Consider the following 25,553-nt stretch of genomic DNA (forward strand, 5'->3'; position numbering starts at 1 on the left):
AATGATGGGCCTGGAGGGAGTGGGAAGTAGAAGACCCTGGGCATTTTCACAGCTATGCTTCGTTAAGTATGGTAGGACCCCCTGCCCCACAGACAGGCACACTATCTTCTATAATCAATGCCACTCCTCAATAGTCTAGGCTTAAGCCAAGGCCATGACACTGCTCAGGTCTGACTAATAGAGATGCACTGGGAAACCAATATGGCAATAAAATATCAAAATTGGACTTATATAGTGTCTTCTCTCTTCAGTAATTCTTTATTCATATTATTTCACATAAGTCCCGACGTGTTCCGCCTTACAGCATTTTCAAGGGACAATTATTTTTATATTTAAGGACCAACTTCAAATTAAGGAATCTCTTGACAGAATATAAGGTCATGCTAACAATAGCTAAACTTAGCTTGTGGCGCTTCAGATGCGTCTAAGTTTAGTTGTTGTTAGCATGACCTTATACTCTGTCAAGAGATTCCAATTTCGATATTTTATTGCCATATTGGTTTCCCAGTGCATCTATAATTTTCTATATTTGTTTCTTCACTGGGACCCACTCCTCCCAGTTCATTATTTCAGGTTTTACTCAGCCAACTCAGACTCCATCTTAGAAATCTGGCTCTCTACCTTAGGTTCAGAATGACAGCCTCGTATACATAGGCAACGATCCTAGAACCCTAGTTTCCCTCCTCTTGCTATAATTGAGCTAACTTCCCCACAAGCTCCAAGCAACTTGGCTTTCTTATTATATTCTGCATGATCACCCAACTTCTTGAAGAATGTTTCAAGGGTTTCTCAGGGGGAAAAAGTTGAGAAGGGCTGGTATAGAGTTTACAGTTTCAAACTAGGATCTGAGAGATCCAAATCACCACTCTGTCATGGAAGCTCAGTCATTTTCTACCAGTTAGACCCATTATGCACGGGGGGAATAATGCACATTCGGGGTGGAATGGCGGTGACTAAAATCACCGATAACGCACGGTGCTGGCTGCAACCGGCTGCAGATTCGGTGCATGCCGCCGAAAAATCCGCATTAGCGAAATGCGGAAGAAAGCGCAGCTTCCGGGTGACCGGGGCGCAACCAGAAGCGGCGCCGGCATCGCCGTGTGCATATTCGGTTACTCTGGGTTTTTCTGCCATCGCAACCGGTGTGCTTCGCGTCTTCCCCCTCCACATTTTCCATGTGAAATCGCCGTTTCGGCGGCCGTGCATAATGGGCCTTACTTTCACTCACCCTAACATACCTTACCTAATTGCTGTGAATATACAATGGAGGAGAAGTGAATGATGTAAGTTGATATGGGTCCCCATTTTGGAGAACAGTGAGAATTAACTCACTAATATATAAAGGTGAAGATTTGGGGGGTAGATAAAAGGTAGGTTGATTGATCAGTGGGAAAGGTGAAAACTGAGGGCATATGCAGAAAGTAAAAGAGGAAATAGTGTGGGGGCAAGGATACAGGAGGAAAGTGAGGTACCTGCCACAAACGTCTGTGGATCCCCAACTGTGCAACTTGGCCCAGTCTGCCAGCTGAAACCTTAGAAGTGGGACATAGTGTTCCTGGGTAGAGGCTGCCAAGTGAAGGGAAGGAGGGAAAATGGAAAGCAAGGGGTCAGTTAAAGGGAAGGAAGGAAGGAGGAAAGGCTATGGAGCTTTCTGGGAAAAGAATGAGGAAAAGGTAGGGAAGGGAAAAACTGAGTTACCCCTGCAAATCTGCACAAGTTCTTTGCTTGTATAATCTATTAGTCACAGTAGTTGTTATGGGGAACTGGTGGATGTTAGTGTAAAGGAGGCGCTAATGGAAGAGTGATGGTACGTGAATGGAAGTCTTCTAGCATATATATACATTAATTTTCCTCTATTAGGCAAACTGAAATACAATGTGGCATAATAGGATTGCTGTCTTTAAGAGTTAGAATGACAAGGAAACATAATACTTTACAATTACACTATACTCATTAAGTCCTTCACGTGCTCAGTGATACTGAAAACAGCTTTATTTGCTACAGATGTAATTGTTCAAGCCAATAGCTTCTATCTGCACTTTGAAGCCCTAGCCATGAAGTGGATGATGACCTGAATTTTTCAGGTTCATTTAAAATGCAGTGTGTTAACAATGCAACTCCCATTAAGATCATTGGAAATGTAATTACACACTAAAATGGCTACTAATATGATTAAGCAGAAAAAGCAGTTAGGCTATTACTAAGCCTATTAAAGGCACTGCACACACCGCCGTGTTCAGTAATAAATCACATCTTAATTTGGAGAAGTATGATGTAAGCAGTTCTTCTGCTTATAAAGACTATCAGAATAATGACTGCTACGAAGGACTTAGTGAATGGATAAGAGATCCTTATGATATAATATATAGACAGTGAAGTGAAATAGAGATTTCCAGTACCTCAGATATTTATATACTTCTTTTATCCCTTTCTACTCAAGGGGACCCAAAGCAACTTATATCATTTTCCTTTCCTCCATTTTATCCTCCCAGCTGGAGTGTGTGAGACTAGCCCAAGGTCACCAAACAGGGTTCCTTGGCAGAGAAGGGGTTTCAATCTAGGTCTCAAAGATTCTAGTCCAACATTCTACCCTACTAAACCACACCAACACTTGATAAGATATACATAACTATACAGCAGACCCAGAAATTTTGAGTTATTTACAGCCCCATCATAAGTTCCAGTTTGAAAGGGCTTACTATAGTGACTAAGCCCCACACTGGCACATCTTGGAGTTACTCTGGTATAGCTCTGAAAGCTTAAAGCTGTGCCAGCAGCCAGTCATGCTTGTGCAGTGCTGGCAGAAACATTACACTGACTTAAAATGGGGCAGTGTTGAGGGAACACTATAGGCAGAGCAGGATTTAGTTGGATCCCTACGTGCTGATATAATGTTATGCCAGCAAAAACCCCGCTGTAGCTTCTATTGGTCCAAGCAAAGGAAAGAAAAAGGGCACCCAATGCACTTCCCTCCCTTCCCTAAGCACTTGAGCAGTTTCAGATGCTAGATCTACAGCCAGTCACAGCCCTCCCCAGCAGCCAGCCCCATGTAGCAAGCACAAGCAGCAAGCACCAGCTATTCCCATGACTCAAAGGATAGAGCATATGGAATGGAGCTATATTTCTCTTGCCTATGATGTGTACTCTTAGAGCATTGCTTTTCTTGTTGTTGGCCAAAATCTCATGATGTCTATTGCATTGAGCTGCCTTAGCAGACAGTACATATGCAGTTTTCCTGCAGCTCCCCACAAGGGATGGTTACAAGTTGTGTCACTGTCTTCAAAAGCAGCAGCCCCCCCATGTGGAGACCTCCTGTAAGGTATCCTGTCCAAGCACCTGGCTGGGCCCCCTGAAATGGGCTCCAGACTTCCCCACCTGTCTTTCAAGATCCCAGGCTTGTCCCCGGACCAGCCCCAACTCACCAAAGCAGAGGTAGCTCCAGAGCACAACAAAAGTGGCAACAAGGGAAAGCATCACCTTGGCCTATTATGCACGGAGTGGAAAGTCTGCATTCAGGGTGGAATGGCGGTGGCTAAAATCACCAATTATGCACGCTGCAGGTGGCAACCGGGTGCAGAGTCAACGTATGCCACCGAAAAAGCCACGTTAGCAAGATGCGGAAGAAAGTGGAGCTTCCCAGAACCAGGGCACAACCAGAAGCGGCTCCGGAGTATCCGTGTGCATAATCGGATACTCTGGGGTTTGCCACCATTGTGTTCTATCCCGTGCATAATCGGTTTGCTTCACTTCTTCCTCCTCTTCGTTCTCCATGCCACCATTTCAGCAGCCGTACATAATAGGCCCTTGTAGTGCAGCTCAGAGAAAGAAGGCCCAAGGAAAAGGAGCATTCTGCCAGGCCTCCCCAAGGCCAAGGTATGCCCGACAGAGGAATTGTGGAGTCTGGCCTACAGAGTCCCCAGAGGGAGGCAGCTTCCCTGGCCTTTGCCAGGCAGTCATCAAGGGAAGCTGTGATGAGCCCACCAGGGGTTCCCACAATGACCCAGATCTTGGTGTCCCATCTCCCTTGGGCTGAAGGAAGGGCAAGGTTCCAACCTGTGCTAGATGGCGAGAAGAACTGGGAAGCAATCAGGACCCAACGTTGAAACCTCTGCTGGGGGCAGGCCCAGTCACAAGGGGTAGCATAAAAGGAAGGAGGGAAGAGACAGGAGGGGACTGGATACAGGAGGTGAGAGGAGTGTGAATGATCCCGCTGTAAGAAGATTAAAGGAAGGCCATTATTGAACTAATGGTGGATTTGTGTTTATTGTGATGCCTAAAGAGACAGGACTAAGAGGATGGAGCTGAAGACTTCCAAGGTTCCTGGAAAAGGGGTAACCCAAGTCTCCATAGGGAGTAGAGAAGTCTTCATAGCCCCATGTATGGAACTCTGGTGGTCGCCTGCTCTTTGCTATCAGTCAGGAATATTACTGATTATTGCCCTTGTATCTCTCCGATCCCTGTACAAGCAGTCATTCAACACGGTGGGGGCCAGGAAGGATTGCATTCCGATTATGAGGCTAGCCACCTGCCAAGCCTAAGGCTGCAATGAACAGTGTGGATTCTGCTGTCCTACTTTGAAGTTGTCGACTCTCTTGTTCCAACCCAGCTCTTGTACCATCAAGACTTCCTCAGCTGTTTTACCAAAACAGTCATTTGTCTCATGGGCATGCTGTTATCTGGACAGTTCTATCAGTGCAGCGTGCAATTCTTTTCTAGATTTGGCAATCATATTCTTGGGTCCCGTTTCCATTATACAGTTCAGTCAATGTATGGTTTCCTCTATAGCTGTGTCTTTTATTAGAGTGTGGCAAAATTAGGCTTGTGATGGAAGACCACATATCTTGAATGTGTAAGATATGCGGGTCAATCTCTAGCAGTGGTGTCTTCAGGGAAGATCACAAAGACCCATTATGCATGAGGCAGAAAGGCCGGGCTGGCGGCAGCAAGACAGTGGGGCTAATCCCTGTGTATGCACAATGTCACCACCATCCCAGCCCCCTCCTGGTCCTGGCTCGAATCATGGCCTCAGACGGCCCACAGAAAGGGAACGCGGATTCTTCTGCATTCCCTGTCTTACTGCAGTGGCCAGCAGAGTCCTAGGCAGGGCAGGCCTCCGCATAAGAGCTGGACCTCTGAGGCCCAGCTACACTCTCACACCTATGGTGTTCCTGCAGGGACACAAAATGCCCTGTTTGGCTTCACAGTGCGGAGATGAATGGGACATGTCTACACCCCCACGATGGTGGGATAGCAGCATGCCACTATCCCACCATAGATCGAAGAGGTGGAGGAGTGGCACATAGATCGAAGAGGTGGAGGAGTGGCACTGTATGTGAAGAAAGGGCTTACCTGTCAGGAAATTCTAGTGGAAGAGAGCATATCTACAGTGGAAAACATCTGGGTGAAAATAAGCGAGGGGAAAACAAACAGTGTGGTGGTTGGTGTCTGCTACCGACCGCCTGACCAACGAGAGGATGTGGATGCTGCACTTTGTGAGCAGCTTGAGAAAATATCCAAACGGCAGGACCTTGTCATCATGGGTGACTTCAATTTACCAGATGTGTGCTGGGAAACAAACTATGCGAAGCGTCCTCAGTCATGCAAGTTTCTGACCTGCCTGGCTGACAATTTCATTTATCAAATGGTAGATGAACCCACAAGAGGTTCAGCCATACTGGACTTAATACTGACCAACAGGCAAGAGTTGGTGGATGAGGTGAAGGAGGTGGGGACCCTGGGGGAAGTGACCATGTCCTCATAGAATTCCTTTTGAGATGGGGAGCCAAGGAAGCTTGTAGCCAGACGCGGATGTTGGATTTTCGTAGGGCAAACTTTAATAAACTCAGAGATATGATGAGTGTCATACCATGGACGAGAATGCTGGAAGGGAAGGGAGCATGTGAAGGGTGGGCGCCACTCAAACAAGAGCTATTGCATGCTCAATCAATGACTATTCCAGAAATACGAAAACACTGCAGGAGCTCTAAGAAGCCTATTTGGATGAACAGAGAACTTCAAGAGGAACTAAGAAAGAAAAGGAAAATGTTCAGGAAATGGAGGGAAGGACAGAGCTCTAAAGAAGAGTACCTACAGGTTACTAGGCACTGTAGATCAATCATCAGAAAGGCCAAAGCTGAGAGTGAGCTAAGATTGGCCAGGGAAGCCCATTGTAACAAGAAAAGATTTTTCAGTTATGTGAGGAGCAAACGTAAAGTAAAGGAGGCAATAGGCCCACTGTTGGGTGCGGATGGACAAACTCTAACGAAACATGCAGAGAAAGCAGAAAGGCTTAGTGCCTATTTTACATCTGTTTTTTCCCACAGGTCAAAGTGTTTAGGCACATCTAGAGATGGCTGTAGCCAAAGGATAGTGTCTGGATGGCAGGTTAACATGGATAGAGAGGTTGTCGAGAGGCATTTAGCTGCACTGGATGAGTTCAAATCCCCTGGTCCAGATGAAATGCACCCGAGAGTACTCAAAGAACTTTCCAGAGAACTTGCACAGCCCTTGTCCATCATATTCGGAACCTCTTTAAGGACTGGAGATGTCCCGGAGGACTGGAAAAGAGCAAACGTTATTCCGATCTTCAAAAAAGGGAGGAAGGAGGACCCGGGAAACTACAGACCAGTGAGTCTGACCTCTGTTGTGGGGAAGATAATGGAGCAGATATTAAAGGGAGCGATCTGCAAACATCTGGAGGACAATTTGGTGATCCAAGGAAGTCAGCATGGATTTGTCTCCAACAGGTCCTGCCAGACCAACCTAGTTTCCTTTTTTGACCAAGTAACAGGTTTGCTGGATCGGGGAAATTTGGTTGATGTCATTTACTTGGATTTTAGTAAAGCTTTTGACAAGGTTCCCCATGATGTTATGATGGATAAGTTGAAGGACTGCAATCTGGATTTTCAGATCGTTAGGTGGATAGGGAATTGGTTAGAGAACCGCACTCAAAGAGTTGTTGTCAATGGTGTTTCATCAGACTGGAGAGAGGTGAGTAGCGGGGTACCTCAGGGCTTGGTGCTCGGGCCGGTACTTTTTAACATATTTATTAATGATCTAGATGAGGGGGTGGAGGGACTACTCATCAAGTTTGCAGATGACACCAAATTGGGAGGACTGGCAAATACTCCGGAAGATAGAGACAGAGTTCAACGAGATCTGAACACAATGGAAAAATGGGCAAATGAGAACAAGATGCAATTTAATAAAGATAATTGTAAAGTTCTGCATCTGGGTCAGAAAAATGAAAAGCATGCCTACTGGATGGGGGATACGCTTCTAGGTAGCACTGTGTGTGAACGAGACCTTGGGGTACTTGTGGATTGTAAACTAAACATGAGCAGGCAGTGTGATGCAGCGGTAAAAAAGGCAAATGCCATTTTGGGCTGTATCAACAGAGGCATCACATCAAAATCACAAGATGTCATAGTCCTATTGTATACGGCACTGGTCAGACCACACCTGGAGTACTGTGTGCAGTTCTGGAGGCCTCACTTCAAGAAGGACGTAGATAAAATTGAAAGGGTACAGAGGAGGGTGACGAAGATGATCTGGGGCCAAGGGACCAAGCCCTATGAAGATAGGTTGAGGGACTTGGGAATGTTCAGCCTGGAGAAAAGGAGGTTGAGAGGGGACATGATAGCCCTCTTTAAGTATTTGAAAGGTTGTCACTTGGAGGAGGGCAGGATGCTGTTTCTGCTGGCTGCAGAGGAGAGGACACGCAGTAATGGGTTTAAACTTCAAGTACAACGATATAGGCTAGATATCAGGAAAAAGTTTTTCACAGTCAGAGTAGTTCAGCAGTGGAATAGGCTGCCTAAGGAGGTGGTGAGCTCCCCCTCACTGGAAGTCTTCAAGCAAAGGTTGGATACACACTTTTCTTGGATCCTTTAGGATGCTTAGGGCTAATCCTGCGTTGAGCAGGGGGTTGGACTAGATGGCCTGTATGGCCCCTTCCAACTCTATGATTCTATGATTCTATGATTCTACCATCCTGCAGTAGGATCCCTGTGCCCCCTGCCTCCCCAACACTGCCGTGAGTCACAATGGACCTTTCCCGCCCCAGACTTGTGCATGTGTATGAACAACTTCAGGGCAATCGATGTGCGCTGGAAGATTTCATCCCTCGTGAGTACTCTGGAAGCAGTGGAACATGCTGCCCTGCTCCTAGGAACTGGTGGTGTCCCGCTGCTGCCACCACCACTGTGCATAATTGGTTAAAGAGACATATAATACTGAGCTAGGTGGACCAATGAATTCAGTTCACATAAACTTTGTATGTTAATATGGGTACATGGTGTTTAATGGTACGAGCCATGTGACATGATTCACACATTTATTAATCTTTGCAAAATTTTATTGAGCAGAGTGAATCCCTACAGAATCCATAGACTTCATCTCCTAGATTATTGAACTCTTTGAACTAAAACAGAGAACGGGATGTCATAAATTTGACTGAGTCATTTATGTTTATAATTAACTAACCATAAAAGCATGAGATTTATTAAGAGAAAGGGCTTGAAAACCTCTTGGCAAAATGTTGAAAACCTGCCTCCAGCCTATAATGAATTCATACTGGATGCATACTAATTTTGTGATGGTATATAAGTAAATGCATTACATTACAATTAAATACATAAAAGCCTTACATCTCCTGGTCATGCTCCTACATAATCAGAAAATGTTTGCGAGAGATAGTTATACAAAATTATAAAGCAATACTAAAAATAATTTGTATAAGAATAGGTAAAAATTGATAGGTTTCTCACAAATAGAGTGCTATGCAAAAGCAGTTTCACAATTAGTGGCGTTTTCAGGATCTAAAATCAAGTGCACAAATTGTGCATAAATCATACATTTGGAAACAAAGTTATGATTGTGGGTGCGAAGAATTAATTCATCCTTCAAAAAGAATTAACAAGAGAAAATGTTCTGTGCCTGCTTTAATGAACTCCCATTCTTTCTCAGACTGTTAAAATCTTGGTTTCAGTGGTGGTACCATCTAATATTGTTACTGCAAATGGCAATTACTATTTACTTAGCACGGGTATTGGAACATGAAATGCCTTCTGCTTCAGCTCTCAATAAAACAGTGCTGTTTATTGTCTTTTGTAACAGAAGGACTTTTAATCATGATTAGTGCTTCTCTGGGGAATAGTAGAGGACAGAAAGTCCTGGAGGATCATTGCCCATGGGGTCACAATGGGTCGGACACAACTTCACAACTAACAACAACAACAAATTCTTCTCAGGTTAGCCCTATTGATGTTCCATCTGAAGACAAACAGTTTACTGAAGCTGTAAGGTGAAACACACAACTATGATGGGGGGTTAACATGAATCAAACAGAATTACAGCCATCGCACTGACACATGCACCATGTTTTTATTCCACAATCAAATCATTCATTATCTGATGTTCACTAAAACATTTCCTGTCATTCCTGCTTACAGATCCTCTGGGAATTACCCATGAAATCCTCAGATGCATTTGGCGGTATATCTGTCTTGCAGATCATGGTATCTCTACAATTGTGATTCCATCATTGCCTTCCTCAAAAGAGACCAGTTGGTGAGTGTTTAGATAGATCCCTCTGAAAGGGGGAAAGTGAGTGTGTTGAGGATTGTGTGAGAATAAGCAGAAAAGAAAAGATCATATACTTTTAGTAGCAAGAAAGCCCATTGCAACCAGGAATGCCATGGGCGCTAGGATCCAGGGGACATCGGGAGGTGCAGATCTCTCTCTGTGTGTCTCTCTCTCCCTCTCACTGCGTGGCATGTCTCTCCGTGTGCCTCGCAGCAGGAGGCATAGTAGGTAATTAGGGCTCATTCTTAGGAGAGCCAGTTTGGTGTAGTGGTTAGGAGTGCGTACTTCTAATCTGGCATGCTGGGTTCGATTCTGCGCTCCCCCACATGCAACCAGCTGGGTGACCCTGGGTTCGCCACAGTACTGATAAAACTGTTCTGACCGAGCAGTGATATCAGAACTCTCTCAGCCTTACCCACCCCACAGGGTGTCTGTTGTGGGGAGAGGAATGGGAAGGCGACTGTAAGCCGCTTTGAGCCTCCTTCGGGTAGGGAAAAGCAGCATATAAGAACCAACTCTTCTTCTTCTTCTAGGAGGGAAGCAGGGCTGGTGTGCAGTTTGGGGCAGCTCTCTGTCTGTCTCTCCCTCCATCACAGCAGGGGCAGCTCTCTGTGTCTCTCTCTCCATGGCAGCAGGAGCCATAGCAGGTAATTCTTGGGAGGGAAGCAGGGCTGGTCAGCAGCTTGGGACAGCTCCCTCTGTGTCTCTCTCTGCCTTCCTCGCAGCAGGAGCAATAGGAGGAAATGAGGGATCGTGTTTGGTCTGGCAGGGCTCTGTGTGTCTCTCTGTCTCTGGTGCAACTGAGAGGAACGTAGCTAGTGTCCAGGGATGGAGGGCAGGAGCTGTAGGGGCAAGGCCAATCAGGGTGCAGCCATCATTGCTGACAGCACCCTGATTAGCCCTATTCCAACTTGGACAGCCGGACACATTCCACCCCCCAGGCTGTTTCACAAGTATACAGAGAAACCATGGATAAGGATAAACAATAAAGCAGAACTATTCATACTGAAAGAACTAATTGTTTATTTGATACGAAGATGCATTAACATGAATGGAAGCTTTGCCACTAATTTCAACATAGTTCTATCCACTATGTAATAGGCCAATAACCCCACTTGGTTTAGTTCAGTCCCAAAACATCTCAGATGACTGGTTTCTCAGTATTGCCATTAAAATAGCAATAGAATGTCATTAGATTAATAACAACACTTTCACAATACATCTACAAATCTCATTCTGCTTTCTAAATGTGAATAATGCAATGGGGTCCACCTTTCAAAGCTGCCATTTTCTCCAGTGTTAATGACTTCTATAGTTTAGTTATAATTCTGGAACATCGCACCTGGAGATTGGTAAGTATCCATCTCTCTTTGTCCAATGAATAAGAGAGCTCTGACTCATGAAAACTTATACTCTGAAAACATTGCTGGTGCTACTAGACACAAATCTTACTCTTCTACTACAGACAACATACCTATCCTCTGAAACTACTGTAGTGACAAAGTGTAAACTCACTTTAATATGAATATTCCAACTTACGTGAGGCATTTTATGAAATGCAGCTTACAGATTCCAACTTCCAGATGAATGTCTGATTCAATAGAAGATGGTGTCATGTATTCATATGCATACTTTGTTCAAGCAGGCTGTTTGCTGAAGCCCTATACTGATCCACCCATATCAGAAAAGTGATGTAGACCACACCCAGCTCTTCTGTGCCCACATATTGCAGAGGAAGATCAGTAATGGAGGACAAATTATATCTCAGAGAAGATTTTGCTTTGTACCTATGAATTCTATGTGATAAAATTAGCAAGTTTAAGTTTTGTAGCCTTTTGTATGCATATATCTAAACTTGTATCTAAACAGCCTTTGGGGGCATTTTCCCGACGTCCCACGGCGTTTTCTAGATGTCCCGAGGAGTTCTACATTAAAAAAAATTTTTTTAATTATTTTTTTAAAAAATATATTTTTTTGCCACGCCTGAAGGGGCCTCCTGAGCTCAGCCCGCCTTGTTGCGGAAGCTTCACTGCTACCGCTGTGGGAGGCCTTGCGCTGCCGCTGCCCTCCAGGGCCCCGCGGCTGCCGCCATCACCAGCCAGCGAGATTGGTGGCGCCTCATGGTCTCCCGCGGCAGTTCCTCATGGTTGCTGCGATTGCGGTGGCCACGGGGCCCTGGAGGGCAGCGCTGATGGTCGGGCAGCACTTTGTGTCCTCCCACTGTGGCGGCGGTGGCGGCGGTGGCGGCTCCTCACGCAGATGATGCCACAGACCTGGTGTGTGGCAGTGGCAGCGTTGTTGTCTCTGCAATGGGATGCTGGGGCCCACCGCTGTAGGGGCTCCGCTTGCAGCCACCCCTTCCCAAGGCCTCTGGAGAGCTCATCGTGGTGGAGCCTCATGGCCTTCCATGCGGGCGGGAATGGAGAGCCATGCTCCAAAAAGGTGAGCACCCCCCCCGGGGCAGTATGGGGATCTTGGTGGGATCAAGGGTCTCTGGGCGGAGGGAGTGGGCAACAGGGCCCCTGCACACACAAACATCTATCTCCAGGTCACGGCTGGAGGTTGGCAACCCCTCCAGTCTGTGGTGTCCCTCTTTTGCACTCTTGAAATCTGGTCACCTTAGCCTAGAAAGATATGTAGAATTCTGAAGTGTATATGGAGAGAAGGTGGCATGTATAGCCTGTCCTTGCCAGATCTTGGAAGCTGAATCAGGTTGGTGCTTGGATGGAAGACCACCAAGATATATGCTGCAGAAGAAAGCATTGGAAAACCGCCTCTGCTTTTCACTTGCCTTGAAAGCCAGTAGCTGAGCTTGCTGTAAATTGGTTGCAATCTGAAAGTACTTAAAAATGTTTGTGCTTCTTTTGCTTATGTTTAGGAATAAAAAACCCTGCTATTGTAGTGCTGTACTTTATTTCCAATCAATGTACCATAGTGGTTATACAAGCCAACACAGAAGCTTTGTACTTGGCAACTAACTAATCACCCAATAATGTGCTTTTGGCAAACACTGAAAGGTATATATGAGCAATACATCTGTATCTTGCATTCACTTGGTCTTATTGTGACTTATTTAGTTAAGAATGTATTCAGCAGTGCCAAAGCAAACCTAGCTTAGAGGTGGTTACGCCCAAAAACTGCTACTGATGTTTCTCTCTTTTTAACTGATGTCCATGAAAACTTTTGGTTATCTGACAAGGCCATCTAACCTGTTTTTTTTTTTATAATACAGAGTTTGCATATACATTTGGAGAAGAATTGAACGCAAATGTGGTTAAGAGGGGAGAAATGAGCTAAATATTTGATTCACAGAAAGTTCCACAGGTAGTATGAGCATATTATTAATGTACAACACAATCTGCAACAAAAGAACGTGAATTCTAATTGTGTAAGTCCAGTTAAACCTGAAACGATTAAGTATGATACAGATGAGTGGTTATATTTCATCATTAATGTATAACAAAAACATGGTAAAGGGACCCAAGAGCTAATGCCAGCTTTGAAGCACGGTTTCACAGTGAATGTGCCTGAAATAAAGACATGTATCTGTTTAATTCCTTAGAAGGAAAAAAAAACACATCTATCTGTATCAGTATATGTTAAAACTAATGTGTGAGGCAAAGTTGTATCTTTAAACCTGCAACATATTGCTCACTAAAGTTTTAGGTTAGATTATTAGACTTTAAAGAAATATTCAGTTAGCTGTCCTAGCATGACAAAACGGAGAGGGGGAGGTCCAATACATGCACTTAATGCACTAAGACACAATAAATGCACTAATACAAAAGAAATAATTTAGACTACTTGCTAAAAGAAGCCATTAACTAAGATTGGTCATTCAACAAGTGTCAGCATTTAACTGGAGAGGAAAATGTTCCTTGTGTTTGGTATGGTGAAAGAGAACAGCCTCAGTGAGAATTCTTTAGAAGACTGATTTGTAGGGACTATGTAAGTAGAAGTCTCCCACAGAGCAAAAAGGGCTTTTGGCACGTGGACTATAATTATTGGAGTGAAGTTTCTGAAGGTAAAGTTCTACAGATGTTTGTGACAGAATTACTGGCACTGTTATTGTTTGAGCCGTGTGCTGTCAGCTTCTGCATCATTAACTTTCCATTTACTGTCAAAATCATAATGCTTTTGGAAATATCTCTTCTGCGTTTGCCTTCAGTGTCTATTTCCCATCTCACACCTGCATATATTGTATTTAAAAAAAAACCCTTTACTGAGCAGAAGAAATCCAAATTACTGAACGTCATGGTTGGATTCTGGATAATTAAAAATAATGAAAACAAAACTAATTTAAATAAATAGATTCCAGCTTTTTGGGGTGGATGAAGTGTTTTATTCCACTAATGCTACTGACATTTTCATTAGCCAGGAACCATTTGACCCTGAAAAAGCCACTCACATATAACATTTGCAGCACCAAGGAGACAAACTAAATAGATTATACAAACAAGGATCTACAATGACTTGTGGGAGGCATTGCATTTCCCCTCCCCCACAGCATTCTGTTTGCCTTTTGTAAAAGCCCCCAAAGCCCCTCCCCTTTCCTGTTCTCTTTCTTCTACTAGGATTGCCAACCTGCTGACAGGACCTGGAGAGCTGAAATCACAACAGGTCTCCCAACTATAGAAATCAGTTCCTCCTTAAAGTTTCCAGCTCCAGCTTGGGAAATTCCTGGAGATATGGAGGTGAAGCCTGGGGGAGATGAAGTTTGGGGAGGGAAGCGAACTCAGCAGGTGTAATTCTATAGAGTTGAACCTCCAAAGCATCCATTTTCTCCAGATGAACTGATCTGTCACCTGGAAAACATTTGTAATTCTGGATGATCTCTGGCCCCAACCCTTGTTCCCCTGGAGGTATTTTGCATGGAGCCAAATAAAATAGTTTTTAAAACAGCCAGTTTAGACCGCTTTATTATACTACAATTATTGTTCTGCATTGAATATACTCTGTTGAAAAACTACACTGCAATTATTTTTGCATGGAACAATTCATAGCCCTGCCCACTATAGTTTTGCTAACTCCACTTGCTAGACTCTATTAGAAACTCAGTGACATGCTTTGTTTTCTAATGCAGTCACTAATCTGCATAACCAAGGAGCTCCCCTGCAACGCAGCAGGAATCTCTTTTCCTTAACCAGTGACAACAGAGTTTTTGCCAGTGAGATTGGTGAAGGTAAAACACTGAAAACATAAAAAACACCAACGGATAGACAGAGCACAGGATCAGGCTTCAATTATGCTGTCCCACCAAGGATAGGCATTCAACTCAGTCCCAGAGGCTGTTTTCTTGTTTGAAAGAAGTGTGCATATAGAGCAAAAAGCAGCTACCCTTTTTTCTCATTAGCAGGGAATGGAGTAGGTGGGGACCCACTGGTGTGCGTTGAGAATTGGGAGGAGTTGAATAACACGTCTTGTCCCCCCTGCCACCTCCGGTCTCGCAGGGGTTGCCAGAGCAACTGGAGCCGGCAGCTGAGTCAGCTCTGGTTGAAGAGGCTGAAGAAACAGGGGATTCTTACAGGGACGCTGGGGCGGACTGCTCAAGTCAACCGGGCCCAGCATATGAGAGATCGTGAACACTACCACAGCAGGAGTCTGAATCAGATTTCAGATGGATCGCCCGAGACGAAGCCGTAGGGTGAGGTTGGCAGAATGCTGAAGAAGCCAGAGGCTGCAGGCATGCTGCCAGAATAGATGGGGTCCAGCTGGATTTGCTTCAGGGGAGGATCGGTGAGTCATCTCCCAGTTGCAGCTAATTAGCTGGGCTGCATTTAGGAAGACAGAAGCGACTCTTCAGGTGTGGATGCAATCTATGCAACTACCCCTCCGGACCAGCTCTGCTCCTGTGAACTTCTGATTGATCTCTGGCTCAACTGACCCCTGGCTTTGCTCTTGACTACAGCATTGGTAAAGTGAACTGGCTTTGTTTGACTGTCGGATTCTCTGGACTCCAAAAAGCAGCCAGGGACACATGGAAATTGACCAGCCCAAGCTGAGCAGAGCTGCTCTTTATTTTTCTTTGTTCATATGCAATAATACATGTTTGCATGTTCAATTCAATGAATTTGCGATTTCTTTGTATCAGGGGAAGTGTGAATAAAATTTTGAATTAAACTTTGATGTTTTTCACAGTTCCACTGGACTCTAAATTTGTACTTTAAAGCAGTGGTCCCCAACCTTTTTATCACCGGGGACCGGTCAACGCTTGACAATTTAACTGAGGCCCGGGGGGGGGGGGTAGTCTTTTGCCAAGGAATGTCACCACCACCTGAGCCCCTGATCCACTTGCTTTCCCACTGGCACCCCTGGCTTCCCGCCACCCGCTGGGGGGGCACTGCCAGCAGCAGCTGCGCAGTGCCATGCCGAGGGGGAGCCCCAGCCATGGCAGCCGCCAGAGAGCACCAAAGGTGAGGAGGACAGGGAAAAGGAGGATGAGGAGGAGCTGTGGCCCGGTACCGACTGATCCATGGACCAGTACCAGTCTCCAGACCGAGGGTTGGGGACCACTGCTTTAAAGCTGAAATCATTGGGGGAGGGGGGAGTCTGTTCAAAGGAGGAGGTGGGAAAACAATGCCATTTCAAATACTTTCAGAGAAGCCCTTGGCGGGGTGTGGTGCATAATCATAATTACGATCATGCATCTTAATGCAACCAAAAATACCAAAAAATTTAAATAAATGGGGCAGGATAAAGGGGGACTGAAACGATTGGTGGAGAGGCAGGAAGGTGGGCTTGAACATCCACAAAAACATGTTGAGGGCATGGAAAGAAGAGACAAACCACTTCAAATGCTGACTACCTGCATTGGATTATTGTGAATTAATTCCCTGGGTGGGGAGGGAATTCATCGTTTTTCTGAACTCAAAAAAGCTGTGCGATGGAAATCTTTCCTCCAAATCTGTATCTGAAGATCCCATTTTTTTGTGAAATAAAGGAAATTGAGGGTATCTATTGCTTAAAGCTATAGATGGATTTTTTTTACCCCTATATAAGACTTCACATTTTCCTGCAAATCTGGAGCTCTTTTCATGTTTCTATAAAGATCTCTCTTGGCTGTTTACTGTTGCAGTCACTAGATTTAAGTATCAAAAGATTTGACTTACTTTACTATCAGTATATAAACAAACAGGGGCCAGAAATACTCACGGGGGTGGAAATCCAGAGAGCTGGAGAGGGGAGACTGTGCCACCATGATCCGAGTAGCCCTGAGGGAGCCAGCATTCTCCCACTGCTCTGTAACTTGCTCAGAGCAGCTCTGGGCAAGCCAGCACAATCCCCCCCCCCCGCTTTCCTACAGCTTACTGGAATGCTGGGGAAGGGGAAATGCATGAGCTCACCCAGAACTGCTCCAAGCAAGCTAGAGTATAGCAGCAGTGGGAGTCTTCCACCCAGGACTTGTGCAGTGAACACTACTTTTGTGAGGAGGGGGAATGTGGTTTTTTTTTTTTTAATTTCAGGCTTTTTGGCATACCTGGGGAGTCCCTCAAGAGTGCATAGATCTGTTTAACCTGCAGCTGGCCCCGATCCATTAATTTAGATATCTGCAAGTCATGGCCACAGGTGGCTAATAGTATATAGATATTATCCTGATGACCCTTTCTTCAAAAAAATATTGAGGGGAAAAATCTGTTCGCTACCTGGTATTGCTCTGTTTGGGCTGCAGTTTCTCTTATTTGGGGTCTGCAGCTTGACAGTGTGATGCTGCTACCTCTGGAAACATAATGCCTTTTGCAAATGTGTACTGCAAGCTGAGCTTGCTCTGGCAGCTTATAGGACATTTACGGTTAACTGAGGGACTCTAATCCTTTCTTCCTTTTGCCTAAGGTGAACAGATATTTAAAAAAAAATTGCAGATGCAACTAAGAAATTATTCTGGCAGAAAGGAGGCCGCTACATTTCAGCAGCAATTAACATCTTTAAGGCTAAGGCTCTTGCTCAGCTAACATATGGGGTTCCAATTAGTATAACGGGCAGATTGGGCAGTCTAGAAAAGGTCCAGTCTAAATTTTTGAAGGCAATTCTGGCTATACCAAACAACATCTCAAACGTAGCAGTTAGGATTGAGAGAGGTATGGTCAACATTCAGTCCAGGCTTTGGATAGCTACCTTTACATTCTGGAAACTACTTTTCCAACAGCAGGGTCTTGCAAGTCTAATAGTGATCGACACATTCGTCACACCTTAGCAAATAGCACTCACTAAAAAGTTGTGCTACTATGGTCTCTCATATCAATTGTTTTTGTCTAGGGGTTATGACAAGGTTATAGATCTTGTTAAGACAAGAGTGATAGAAGTAGAGAGGCAACATGAACTCAACAATATTCAGGACTCACTCTTTAGGAAAGATCTCCTAAACAGGAACACCCAGATGCAATATCTAAGAAAAGCACAGGATTTACCCTCCTTCGTTACAATGCCCTGCCCTCTGCTTACTTGAGTGGGAAATTTGATGGACTCCCTCTCAAGGATCCACTCTGTATCTGCAATGAGGGTCAAGTAGAGAACACAGAACACATCTTATTTGAGTGCAAGCTGTATAATCATATTCGCACAGGTGCATTAGTTCCAATGCTTATAGAATGCCCTCACGACCTGAGAAAGCATCACCTGCAAATATTGCTATCAGATACAGATATTTTGTTAACTAGCAAAGTAGCAAAATTTGCGTGGCTAGCTTTAAGAATTAGGAAAGAATGGGTCACTCATGTATAGCCATAATAGTTTTTATGTTTTTTGGTTAGTAGATGTATCGCACGCCTCTTAATCTTGACTTTTGTTTTATATTTTAACAGCTTTATTAGTTTTATTGCTTTTATGGCTCATTTTATCCGTGTAAAATAGTCAACAGCAGTTAATGCTTCTAAATGTTAGCTTTTATGGTGGAGAAGTTTTAAGTTTTATTGTTGATGCATTTTTAACCTTTAATGTATTACCTTCCCTTTTACAAACTGCTATTGTATAGTAGTGCTTCTAAAATTTTGGTCTAAATGACCGTAAATAAATAAATGAAATGAACAGATATTGAAGGGGGTAAAGCAAAACACTGGGGGTGAGGGCAGGGCAGCAGTGGTGGGGTGTGTGTGGTGGTGGCCCTCCCTCCCTCCAACTGAGACTGGGGCTGCAGGGGCGGTGGCAGTGGGGGCAGCGGCCCTCCCTCCCTCCAACTGGGGCTGGTGCTAGGGCTGGGGCAGCGTCTCCCTCCCTCCCAGCCGCCAGGGGGCACATGCACCTTGCCCCACCTCCAACTCGGTGCAAAGTTCTGGCTCCAGCTGCAGAGCCGTGCTGGAATGCCTGCCACTGAGAAAGCCGGTGTGGGACTTCTGAAGACCATGGCGGGATGCGGGACATCCCAGATTCGGGATGCCTGGTCACCCTACTTTTGCCTTCACTTCTTCCTTTCTTAATCACTTAATCAAAACTATTCTTTTGTTTTCTGTGGGTAGGGTGGGTTTTGGGGGTGCTTTGGGATTTACTGTTTCTTTCTCCTAGTGTTTCTTCTTTTATCTGAGGGGCAGCATTGTTTGTCTTTTCTTCTTGGGGTTGTGTTTCTTTTAAAAGCTGATTTTTACAGTTCTTTCTTTCAGTGTTGAGGCTTACAGTTCTTTATTTCACTGTTTTGTTCTGTAGCTGTAGTTAGAGTTGTCTACAACTATTGTAGCTGTAGTTAGAGTTGTCCATTGTCCCAGTTTGGTAGCTGTTGTACTAGCTTGCCAACTTTAGGTACTGTTGTTCTGCTCTGGTTTGCTGCCCTGGGGGACACTGTTTGGTTCTCCTGACAGAGCTGTTCTCAAAGAGCAGTTGTGTCAGAGCTCTCTCAGGGTGTCTGGCATCAAAAGAGGAAAGGAAGGTGATTGTAAGCTGTTTTGAGACTCCTTTGGTTAGTGAAAAGTGGGGAACAAAAACAAGCAGATATTCATCCTCTCGACTTTTCTGTATTGTTGGGCGGGGGGGGGGGGAGGCTGTATGGGAGAGCCTGTGATGATGGAGCATTTCACACCCTCGGTTTATATGTGAACTATTAAGTTTGCCCAGATTTTGTGGTAAAATTAGGTGCCTCAGCTTATATGCGGGTCAGCTTATATGCCAGTATATACAGTACTTATGGACACAGATACTTTCAGGTTTGGAGAGGGTAGCATCTTTAATTTACCTGCTTGCAGCCTCATTTCTCTTTTCTCTGCTATCTTCTGCCCCAGTTTTATTTTTTTTCTCCCCACCCCCTTTGTCTCCTTTCCCATTCTCCAAATTTCTGTCCTTTTTACTTATGCTACTTCTCCTCCACTTTACCTTGTGCTTCCAGCTTTTGTACAGGCAATATGAAAGGAACAGCCTGGAGGGCTTCTGCTAGATACATCAATGGTAAGAGGGACACCTCAAGCAATGTCTCTTGAACAGCCTAGCATATCGTTATCAAGAGTGATCCCGCCAGTGTTGAATGAGGCTAACAGAGGAAAAGTCCTTTCCCACTCACCTACATTAGATCACAGGGATCAAAATTGCCTAGAGGAGATTCTGTTTTGGGGTATGTTAGAATGTAATGAAGAAACAGACTTCACAGAGTAGATTTTTATTATGCTGAATTATGTTTGCACTAACTAAAAGGAATGGGAAGTTATGTATCTTTAATTTAACACTAAAATATCATTAGAAATCAATAAGGGAATAAAGACCTTTTAGAGCTCCAAAATGAGAAAAATAGGCTCCATAGAATTTGACCAGTCAAGATTTCTTATATCTATGATGTTATTTAAAAAAAATATTTCTTCCCTCTCCTATATTCACCACCTTGGCTCCCACCCACCCACCCACCAGCACTGAAAAAACTGCAGAATTGCCAACAACATAATGGTAGTTGATGAATGAGTGGAACGATGGAGCACTTTATACATTTTAATAATTTTAACGTATTTTATTATGCTTTATTGACTTCCCTTTTTTAAATGTTTAACTCACTGTTGTAAACCGCCCCAAGCCCACTTGTGGGGAAGGGCAGTCTAGAAATTACTTTATATAAAATAAAAAGCGTGCATAAGTGAAAGCAAATTAATATAATTTCTAATCCAATTCTTTATTACATTTACAGCCACAATCCTATCTCATATTTTTGTTAACTAAAACCAACAAAATTGGTAATAACTATTAGCATAAATGACTTTCTAAAAGGATCAGACAAACTGACCTTGCCTAGGGATGTTGCCAGTTCATCTCATTTCCTGTTTGCCAGCAGAAATCAGTCTGCCAATTACTGTTAAAAGTTTGTCAAATAATGTCCCACAGCTGCACATCCAATACTTATTTTATTGTGAACTGGAATGGTATTTCTCAGGGCAGAAGATGACTTCTTTATCTACACAGATTCAGATGATGACAATATAACTGAAGATAAGGCCATTCTTTACATTTATATCAAGTCATTTAAAAATGATGAATGGGTGAATCAGCATAATGAATCTACTAAATTTGTTAACATCAAATAATACTTTGTTTGCTTTAAAATTGATGACAGATGTAGGGATTCATTACATGTGTTGAACCACGAACTATCAAAACGTTTTTGCGGTCTTATGAACTGGTTTGGTGTGTAAGGCAATAGAACGTCTTAACCCAGCATGCTAGAGACATCAAACTCACAGGGATCTTCAGCTGACTCTTTTTTACCTGTCCTCCATGTTTGGTACAGACTGTATTTCCAGGATCTGAGTTACAGCCCCCCAAAGAAGGTGCCCAAGAAAAGTGCTTTCTGGAGAAATGACCACCTCTACATGCCCTCCAAGCTATTGCTTTGAAGTTCTGTAAACATTTTGATTGAATGAAGATAGTCTCTCCACTCATGAATGGGCAAAAAACCTCTACAAATAGCTTTAAAGTTCATGAAAAATTTGTGCCAACTGACCTGCTTTGAACTTGACTTGCAAAGCATGAACCAGCCAAAATTCCCAATGAATTTTAGTTTGTGAGCTGCTTCCTGCCCATCCCTAAACAAATTTATTCAGGAACCTATAAATATGGCTATGCTATCAGAATAACGACATGAGATAATAATCTCTTATTACTATACATATCAACTAATTGAATTTCACAATATGTTTGTGCTGGACCCATTTACCAGATCCTTCCTATCCATGAACAGAAGACTAGATGATACAGGCAAGCTCTTAAATTGACCTTGCTGAGAATTATCTCTTCGGGTAATCAATGAGTTAACTCAAATTCACATTATAAAGAGACCTCCTTCACTGTCTCTCAGCAAAGGAACAATTCACAAGAAAGGCTGAAAAACATTTAGTACACAAGAAAAACAAAATGCTTCTTGAGTCATCATTAGTCTTGCCTCTAAAGACAATTCCCAACAGGGTGACTTTAAATAATGTCAACAAAAGCCCCTTGTCTTATGCCATCCAAATTCATTAGGGAATTGTTAGAGACACAGATGAATATTTTAGATGAGAAGTCTTCCTTTCACTCTAATATTTCCCTTTTCTTCATTCCAAGGTTGCCATGACAATAATCACAAAACAGACACAGGATTTTGTGTTTGTTTCATTCACTAAAGGTTTATCAGTATATCATTAGTGTTTAGGAGCCTCTTGTGGCGCAGAGTGGTAAGGCAGCAGACATGCAGTCTGAAAGCTCTGCCCATGAGGCTGGGAGTTCAATCCTAGCAGTCGGCTCAAGGTTGACTCAGCCTTCCATCTTTCTAAGGTCGGTAAAATGAGTACCCAGCTTACTTGCTGGGGGGTAAACAGTAATGACTGGGGAAGGCACTGGCAAACCACCCTGTATTGAGTCTGCCATGAAAACGCTGGAGAGCATCACCCCAAGGATCAGGCATGACTTGGTGCTTGCACTGGGGATACCTTTACCTTTACTTAGTGTTTAAGTAATTCATTGTAACAAAGTTTATTCCCCCCACCATACACACACAATTAGGTTTCTTCTGGTTTGCAATACCAATACACCCCATGTCTACTATGGACAGAATACTGTCCTGGGAAGTATTCTAAATCATTATTTGCAGTCATATAATTCCTTAATTTCTGGGGACTGCTTTTCCCAACATATCATGATAGAGTAGGCAGGGATAAAGAAGGTATGAATCTTCTTTCAAAAATATTATAACTATACATATATGAATAAATGCTAATGATTTTTAATTTCATTAGTACTCTAAAAGCAATTACAACATTGCTAGTCTGAAACAATACTTGACTATATGAAGATATATAGAAATACAGGTGATATACAGGTGATTTAGAGATAGGCTCTGAAAGGCAAAACCTATGAGCAATAATCTAATTCTTTTGACAAAAGGGTGTTTTTGTAATAATGTCCCAAATGACTGCTATGCATTATTCATATTCACATTTTCATTCTGGTCTTTTCTCTTTAACTATTAAACAAGGAGACCAATTTCCTAGTATTCCCATTGAATCTATTCTGGGCTATGAACATCACAAAAGCTGAAAAAAATGAAAATGTACTGAGGCATATGAAACCTAAACATAGGAAATGCTCAGTTCCCAGGAACTAGGTGAAGCTGACAAATGCATCCACTTTAAAAATGCTGTTTGTGATCAGTTTGCCCAGAAGGGGGATGTCTAGGAGTAAAATGGATGAGTTAAATGGCTTGCGGCCATTTCAGCCTAACAGCGGGGTGTGTGCAACCATCTGCCATAAGGCTGAAATGGGTGTGACCCATTTCACCCATCCATTTTACTCCCTCCTGCTTGGAAGTGGGGGGATCAAAGCAGATGGGTTAGGTAACAGTGGACAGGCACACTTGCCCCACAGGGGAGTGAAACCAACTGGTGAAATGACTCGCAGCCATTTCAGCCTCAAAGCAGGTACAACTGTCTTTAATGGACCAGCCAGAGATATGCACATTTTCCAACTTCTTCTTTTTCCTCCTCCTCCTCCAAGGTTACAAGAAGCACAACAGTGGTTATGAATAAGCAAAGCTCTACTATGGTTAGAAGGGTGAACTCTCGCCTCCCCTTCCATGCAATCCCAGTCCAAACTGAGATCCCGTGAATTTAAAAATATGTGGGACCATCCCATTACAAATCTTTCAGCATCTTTTCTGTTTCATTCTTTAATTAGAGTGTATCAAAATGCATTTTCTCTTTAGGGCTATTTGGTATTATCAGATCTAATCTCCCACATCAAATTTCCTGCTTAATAGAATTCAACTAGTAAGTGCTGGGTTGAACTTGAAGCACCCAGAAGAAAGTCACCAAAGTCTTAATCCTTTGACTGACATTAGAAGTTCCTTTTAAAAAGCAGAGACTGGAAAGTACTCCAAGCTTCTGGTTAACAGTGTATATTCATGGTAAAGCCTTTGGAGGACAGTCTATTTCACCTAAATGAACTGTCAATAAGGACCTTAAGAGTCTAGGGCCATAACAGTATAATTCTATGGAGAACTTCATTCTCTAATTCCATTGAGTCAATGATGCCAGAAAATATTCCTTGAAGTTCTGAAGAATTCTTCTTCCACATAACCACTGCAGCAAGAATAGGAACAGCAAAGCTCTGGAAACAATAGGAGATATCTAAGATAACAGATTGGCCAGACAAACTTGGAGAACTATGTAGAATGGCCAAGCTGACAAGTTTAATTAACAGCACCCTTGGGCTGCAAGGCGAACAAACCGGTCAGTCCTAGAGGAGATCAGCCCTGACTGCTCCTTAGAAGGCCAGATCCTGAAGATGAAACTCAAATACTTTGGCCACCTCATGAGAAGGAAAGACTCCCTGGAGAAGAGCCTAATGCTGGGAGCGATCGAGGGCAAAAGAAGAAGGGGATGACAGAGAATGAGGTGGCTGGATGGAGTCACTGAAGCAGTAGGTGCAAACTTAAATGGACTCCGGGGAATGGTAGAGGACAGGAAGGCCTGGAGGATCATTGTCCATGGGATTGAGATGGGTCGGACACGACTTTGCACCTAACACACAATAGCAAACAGAAATATTCAATCATTAAAATAACAGCTGCATTTAAAATTACTTAGAAGCAACAGTGACAGTCTAATAAAAGCATACTTAAAAGTACAGCATGAGCAATATAAGATAATTAGGTCAAGATATGCAGAAATTATATTAAAGATGAATAGAAAATAACAGTAACAAAAACTAAACAAGATACATAGTAAAATGACAAGGTCATTAGTTAGCATTAAGAATATAACAGGCTTGGTTCCAGCTTAACAACCAGAGGGATGATATTTTCAAATAAGTAGCTGAGTTGGTCTTAAGCAGCAGAACAAAGTTGTTGGCAACTCTATATGTACAATAAGGGAAGAGAGAAGAGATACATATGTGATTACAGCAACAAGCCAAGTTCATGTACGTATTGGCTTAATCCTAGTTTACAGTGATGTCTGAATGCAGATTGAGGCTCATTATGTACGCCCATTTTACTGCAGATTTTCAGAGCAGTAAACCTTTAATCTTGACTTTGGATTCTGTGTCACTTTATGCACCATCTTTTTCCTTGCATGTATTTATTCTGCAACTACAATTTTTAAAAACACACTTTTCTAAATCAGGATGGAACTTGTGATGTGTTGGGAAGGGGGCATCCAAAGTTGTTTTTTTTTTTTAATATGCAATTGCTCTATAGAAGATGTGTAGTAGTTTCCCAGCAAGCATCTTCCATTTAAATCCTCATGGTCCAACTTTTGTTCATGCATTTTAGCATTACTTCATTGAATGAAAGGAATCAAAAAGGAACACAGGTAAAGGGAGGAAGCCCTCTGTTGAAACTGATAAGATTTTTTGAAACTGACAAGCAGCTGTGAAGTCCCATTTTCTATAATGTGGGCCATAAGGGGATTCTCTGTTATCAGCCTATGTGAAAAATGAGAAAGAGTCATGTGATCTCATAATATGAGGGAACATGTTGAGTGTACAGAATACACAATAGAACCCATTGACACTGGCATGGCCAGTTGTGATGGTTA

General features: G+C 43.3%; 1 protein-coding gene and 1 long non-coding RNA gene across 10 annotated transcripts in view; one reads left to right on the top strand and one right to left on the bottom strand.

The window, feature by feature from the left end:
* The window catches only part of LOC143822100 (uncharacterized), a 210,277-nt gene that overhangs the window by 165,153 nt on the left and 19,571 nt on the right, over positions 1-25,553 (top strand). For 7 of the 8 annotated variants that reach the window (XR_013226038.1, XR_013226046.1, XR_013226045.1 and 4 more), the window contains 3 exons: positions 9,453-9,570; positions 10,119-10,232; positions 12,818-12,909. This is a non-coding gene — a long non-coding RNA (uncharacterized LOC143822100). Of the gene's footprint in view, positions 1-9,452; positions 9,571-10,118; positions 10,233-12,817; positions 12,910-14,938; positions 15,577-25,553 lie in introns of those variants that run through there. The other variant, XR_013226041.1, reaches the window with a different exon arrangement.
* The window catches only part of KCNQ5 (potassium voltage-gated channel subfamily Q member 5), a 380,258-nt gene that overhangs the window by 162,206 nt on the left and 192,499 nt on the right, over positions 1-25,553 (bottom strand). The window lies entirely within an intron of this gene.

This window comes from Paroedura picta, chromosome 1, assembly GCF_049243985.1.
Source record: "Paroedura picta isolate Pp20150507F chromosome 1, Ppicta_v3.0, whole genome shotgun sequence".
In the NCBI taxonomy this organism is placed as follows: Eukaryota; Metazoa; Chordata; class Lepidosauria; order Squamata; family Gekkonidae; genus Paroedura; species Paroedura picta.